At 60.7% G+C, this 6058-nt stretch overlaps 1 pseudogene; it reads right to left on the bottom strand.

The window, feature by feature from the left end:
- Positions 1 to 1058: 1058 nt before the first annotated feature.
- Positions 1059 to 4681, bottom strand: LOC149119315 (caytaxin-like; annotated as a pseudogene).
- Positions 4682 to 6058: the final 1377 nt, after the last annotated feature.

Raw genomic sequence — 6058 nt, 5'->3', positions numbered from 1 at the left:
AATGAACATGCAGTTACAGAAAACATTTTCATATGCTGATTTCATTTTCTTTGGGTAAATTCCTAGGAGCAAGATGACTGGGTCATATGGTAGGTCTTTGTTCAGATTTCTGAAGTATCTCCATACTGTATTCCAAAGTGTCTGTACCAGATTACATTCCCACTAACAGTGGATTAGGGTACCTTTTCCCCACATGCTTGCCAGCATTTGTTTTTTGTTGATTTCTGTATGAGATTCATTCTAACTGGGTTGTGGTGAAAATTTATTGTGGTTTTGATTTGCATTTCCCTGATGGCTTGTGATCCTGAGAATTTTTTCATGTGTCTATTGGCCATTTTAATTTCCTCTTTTAAAAATGCCTGTTTAAGTCATTTGCACATTTCTTAACTGGATTGTTTTGTTGTAGTCAAGTTTATTGAGCTCTTTATAGATTCTGGATGTTAATCCTTTATAATTTTCCTAGTTTGCAAATAATTTCTCCCATTCTGTCAATGGCCTCTTTACTTTGTTTAGTGTTTCCTTTGCAGTGCACAGCTTCTCAACTTGATGTAATCCCATTTGTCAGTTTGGGCTTTGATTGTGTGTGCTTCTAGGGCCTTTTCCAAGAAGTGTTTCCCTAGGCCAATGTCTTGCAGAGTTTCTCCAATGTTCCTTAGTAATTTGATAGTCCTCTAGGTTTAGGACATTGATCCATTTTGAAGGATTTTGTGTAGATGTAGGGTAGGGGTCTTATTTCTTACTTCTGCATGTAGAGACCCAGTAGTCCCAAAACATTTGCTTTAGAGACTGACCTTGCTGCAGGGATTGATTTTAGCTCCTTTGTCAAATTTAAGTTGGTTGGAGGCCCATGGATTTATTTTAGGTGTTTCTATTCTGTTCCATTGGTCTAATGTTTTACCTCTTTTTTTCTTTTTCATTTTTGTCAGTACCAGACTTTTGATTATAACTGCACTGTAGTATGTCTTGAAAACAAAAGCTTCCTACAAGCCAAGGGCAGCTGAGGGCCTGGGTGGATCAGAGTGTGGAGCACCCCAGGCAGTGCGCCCACACCCACGCCCTCACCAGCCGAGGCCCAGCATCCTGCGCCAGGTGTGGCGCCATTCAGAAAAGTATCATGTAGTCCTCGGCCACCAGGAGCTCCAGGTTGCTATTGACTTAGCTGCGTGGGGCAGCGGGTCGTGTTCAGGGTGGCCGCGCCCAGCCCGGGCCTCCCCCGTGGGCCTCAAGGATCGGGGTCCCCCCTCGGGCGAGGCGTGGGGCTTGAAGGAGAGGGCCGCGGGCTCTGGGGAGGGGCGGGGGTCTCTGGGAAGGGTCGGGGGCTCTGGTGGAGGGGGCCCACGGGCTCTGTGGAGGGTGCCTCAGGCTCTGGGGAGGGTCAGGGGGCTCTGGGAAGGGTCGGGGGATCTGGGGCAGGGGTCGTGTTCCAGCCCCTTGGGCCCCCTCTGGGCGGGCCTTGGGGGTGGACATGACCACCCAGCTCAGCACACCGGGTACCTGGGGGTCCCCGCCCCACTGGCCGCCTGTGCTGGGTGGAACTCTGGGGGTCCAGGAGTGAGAGTGGCAATGATGGACAACTGTCACTCATCCTCCCCGTGAAACTGTGACCTGGGGCCGGGGACTGAGCCTGTCCGGGCGGCTGCGGGTGTGGATGTGGTGGGCGCCCGGCCTGTGGCTGCGGCGTGGGAGGCGGTGACGGGTGTGACCGGCGTGTGGTGGTGGTGGTGGTGACAGACGTGTGATGGGGATCAGGGTGGTAGTGTTGGTGCTCACGGTAGTGTTGGTGGTGATGATGAAGGTGATGGTAGTGTTGGTGATGGACATGTGTGGTGGAGACAGCAGCTGCCGAGACAGGGGTCCAGGGGAAGGCCCAGGCTTGGTGAGTGGGGCCAGCAGGGCAGAGAGCCTGGGTGAGCAGCCACGCCCCGCGCCTGCCCTGCCCCGCCCACCCCGCCCCGCCGCCTGCTCACAGGACAGGTTCTCCATGACACAGTGGTAGTCAGCACAGCTGCTGTTGGGGAGGAAGCAGGAGGTGAAGACGATGATGGCGTTGAGGCCCTCGCCGTGGTTGCCTGGGGAGAGGCGGCCGAGGGCGGCCGTCTCAGAGCTCGGAGCCATGCAGGCTCCACCCTCCGCTGTGGTGGGGCACGGAGGGGCTGCCAGACTGGCAGGGGGGCCAACCTCCAACCTCCGGGGTGACCACGGGTACAGGGGGTGGTCCGACCTCTGGGGTGACCACAGGTATGGGGGGGTCCGACCTCCAGGGTGACCACGGGTACAGGAGGGGTGACCTCCGGGATGACCATGGGTACAGGGGTCCGACCTCCGAGGTGACCATGGGTACAGGGGTCCGACCTCTGGGGTGACCACGGGTACAGGGGTCCGACCTCTGGGGTGACCACGGGTACGGGGGTGGGTCGACCTTTGGGGTGACCACAGGTATGGGGGGATCCGACCTCCGAGGTGACTATGGGTACAGGGGTCAACCTCCGTGGGTGAGCACAGGTACCCGGGGACGTCACCTCCGTGCGTGACCACCTTCATGTGCAGCTGGATCATGTGCAGGTCGATGCGGTGCTCCTGCTCCCCGATGATGACTGTGAGCCACAGGCGCCCATTGGCCGCACCGCTGTCCTCTGCCACGCCGTCCCCAAACAGGTCCGCGCTGTCCCCAGGCATGTTCTTGCCGGGGGCCACCGGGGTGTCATCTGGAAGCAGCACCCCTGGGCTGGATGCGCTGGCCTCTCGCGGCTGCCTTCCTTCTCCCGACCTGGCCGCCTGTGCCCTGACAGGACCTGGCTCAAGTGCCAACTCCTCCAGAAAGCCTTCCGAGATTGCGCCTCCCGGACATTTGACTCCTAACACTTCCTGGGTCTCTTGCCCCTTAACTGACGCGAGCAGCCAGAGGGCCTGGGGGTTCATGGTGTGCTACTCCGTATCCCCCACCCCTGGGCAGAGCCACCTTGCTGACAGCAGTGGGGGAACTGGGGTCCACAGCTGTGCCATGGGAGTCAGACCCAGCTCCCTTCCGGTCACTCCCCAGACCTGCCATGCTAGGGCGGGAGCGCCATCCGGGCCCCCTGGATCTGCCGCACTGGGGCGCGCAAGCGCCATCAGGGTCTTCCGGTGCTGGCCGGGAGCACCCGGGCCACCCATGCAGGCTGAGTCCAGAGCAGAGCTGGGGAGGGACCCAGGACCTGATGGGGGAAGCGGGAGCCCTCCTGGCCTCCCCTGCCCTGGAGTCCCGCACACAGCGCTCACGCCTCCGGCTCTCAGGCTCTCGGGCTCTTGGGCTCTGCTCGGCCGTTGAGCGCTGGGCGCCGTCGCTGGGGGCCGCGTCCAGTGGGGACCTCGGGACCCATGTTTGGTGAGGAGATTGAGACAGGGGCATCCTGGGTCAGACTGGATTCGGATCCAGCTCCCTGCCCATGCGCTCCCTGGGGGCAGCGGTGAGGGCTCAAGTGCCGGGGGCCCTGCACCTGCGTGGGAGACCCAGATGGAGCTCCTGCTCCTGGCTCCAGCCTGGCCCAGCGCCGACTGTTGTGGCCATGTGGGGAGTGACCCAGCGGATGGGAGCGTGCTTGCTCGCTCTCTCTCTCTGACTTTGCGTTTCAAATAAATCAGAAAAGCAAATGAAAACCTAGGAAGAGTGCGATTGTCAGAGAGGATCTGTTTACTGCTCTCCGAAATCCTGGAGGGAAGTCCCTCCTGCTTCCTCCCTGGGCCCCGCCCCCACCTGCCGCTCCTTGCTGGCCGTGACCGTGAGATTGTCCCACACGCGTGGACATCAGACCTGGCCGATCCTGCTCCGCGTGTCCCGCCAGAGCCCTCACTGTGGCCATTGGGGTTGTGAGACCTGCGCCTGCCTCCCTCTCCCCTAGCTCCTGCTCGGCCACTCCACCCCTCACCACCCCCCAGGCCTGTGCCGGGCATCCTTTCCAAGGACCCCACTCGGTTACCCTGGCCAGAGCTTCCACCTCCCCGGCAGTGTGGACAAGGGGCCGGGTCGTCCTGGGCTCCCTAGGATTGGAGCAGCGTCCCTGCCCCCTGCTCCGTGCCAGCCACACCCACATTCTGCCCTGCCCTCGGTGTCATGGCTGCCCACGCCTGTGGGCAGAGCCGTGTCACCTCCCGCCACGTCCCCGCTGTATCCCCCCGCGTCCCCAGCGCCCAGAGCAAGCGCTCGAAAAGCCGGGCAGGCCGCGGGCCGTGGTCCCCTTCGAGGATCTTGGGGAAGACCCGCGCGGTGGCGACAGGTGCAGGTGCGCATGAACCCCGCGCCATTCCGTGGCCCCCGCGGACCCCGCACCCCACGCCCGTGGCCAAGACTGGGACAGCCCCGTGGCCCTTACCTTCCCACTCCAGCTCATTGCCGTTGCCCAGGAACTCGAGCGAGTCCATCTCGTCGGGGGTCTCAATGTTGTCCACGTTCATGTCCAGGTTGTCGGCGTGTCCAGGAAGTCGTTGGACAGCGGGGAGCCCTCGCTTTGGTCCAGCGAGATGCTGATCTCCGGGGCCACCAGGGTCTTGCATTTCTCTGGTAGGGTCGGTTGAAGTTCAGTGCACCGGGAGGGGCTGGGGAGAGGCCGACAGAACCTGTGGCCCCTCGCGCTCCCCCCACCCCACTGCCCTGCCTGGCAGAGGAGGCGGAGTGGCAGGGCCGGGGTGGGGCAGCCGTGGCCATCCCCTGGCGCCTGCGGGGCAGTGGGTGGGCACTGGCTGCAGCAGTGAAGGCTCCGCGGGTCCCGGCTCTGCATCCAGCCAGCCCCAGCTAGCCCCCATGCTTGCGCACCCTGGGCCCCTGCACCACCCCTGTGACTCCATGGAGCTCCTGGCTCCCGGCTTCAGCCTGGCCCAGCCCTGGCCGTCTGGTGTCTGGGGAGTGACCTAGCAGGCAGGGGTCTCTGTCTCTGACTTTGCCTGTCTCCCATTTAAATAAATACATAGAAAAATGTAAGAGGTGCGTCCTGGCAGAAAATGGTCAGGTCATCATTCTGTGCATGTGCTCAGCACTGTGGACTCAGGAGTGGCCTGGTAGGGAGGTTACCGTCCTGCCCGGAGGGCACCTGAGTCCCAGACATTGCCTGGCTGAGACAGGCAGGAGGCAGAGCCCCCCTCTCAGACGGGGCTCAGTGGGAAGTGGGATGGGCTTGGGGGGCTGTGTGTGTGTCACGCCAGCATCACTCCTCTCCTTGTAGGGGCCAAGGGAGGGCCCAGCAGTGACCCTGACACTGAGGGCTCATCCCTGCCTGGGAGGCACTGACCCCTCAGAGTGGCCATATGGCAGTGAGGACAGATTGGAGCCAGAAGGTCACCCCCAAGCCTCACACGAAAGGGACCCGCCCTGAAAAGTAAAACCCAACGCATCTGCCCCCCCCAGGCTTTGGAGTTATGGGTGTGTGTGTGTGGGGGGGGTGTTGCTTCCCTCTGCATGGAGCTGCCTGCCCAGGAGCAGTAACTCCGGTTTCGTGGTCCCTGGCTGGAGAGGAATTCTAGCCCAGGATAATCCAACCCGAGTCTTGCGCCCTTGATTCCGATGGGATTTGGGGGCCTGAACTTGATGCTGAGTGACTGCGGGCAGATGGTGCCTGTACACCTGCCCAGGGCAGGGGCTGCCATGGGCCCCCTCTTTGCGGCAGCCACACCCCACATCATGAGGCTGGGGCAAGTCCTGAAGGGCAGCAGGGAGGGCTCCCCTGTGGGCATCGCCGTGGCCATCTGGGGACTGAACCAGCAGTGGGGGTTCCCTGTCTTGGCTGCTCAAATCTAATAAAGTCTTGAAAATGTTTTAAAGATTATTTGGGTGCAAAACGGCCTGCAGCCCACACACTTTCCCAGCAAGCACTGTCCTCGCCCTGCGGGGGGGGCTGTTGTGGGGGTGCGCGTGGGTGTGGAGGCCCAGGGAGAGGCCACCTGCAAGCCCTGCCCCGGGGGTTCGGGCCTTTCTCTCCTGGGCCCTCGGCTGATTAAAGGAAGCCCAGGCATGTTCTAAGTCCACGGATTTAAACATCCTTAAAGTTGTATTCATTCACTTACCTACCTTATCTTTCTGCAAGGCAGA

The sequence above is a fragment of the Oryctolagus cuniculus genome, chromosome Y (genome assembly GCF_051225735.1).
Source record: "Oryctolagus cuniculus isolate XC-2025 breed Fujian yellow rabbit chromosome Y, ASM5122573v1, whole genome shotgun sequence".
In the NCBI taxonomy this organism is placed as follows: domain Eukaryota; kingdom Metazoa; phylum Chordata; class Mammalia; order Lagomorpha; family Leporidae; genus Oryctolagus; species Oryctolagus cuniculus.
Note: the sequence above shows the minus strand (reverse complement) of the source record. Positions and strands in the feature narration are given on the sequence as shown.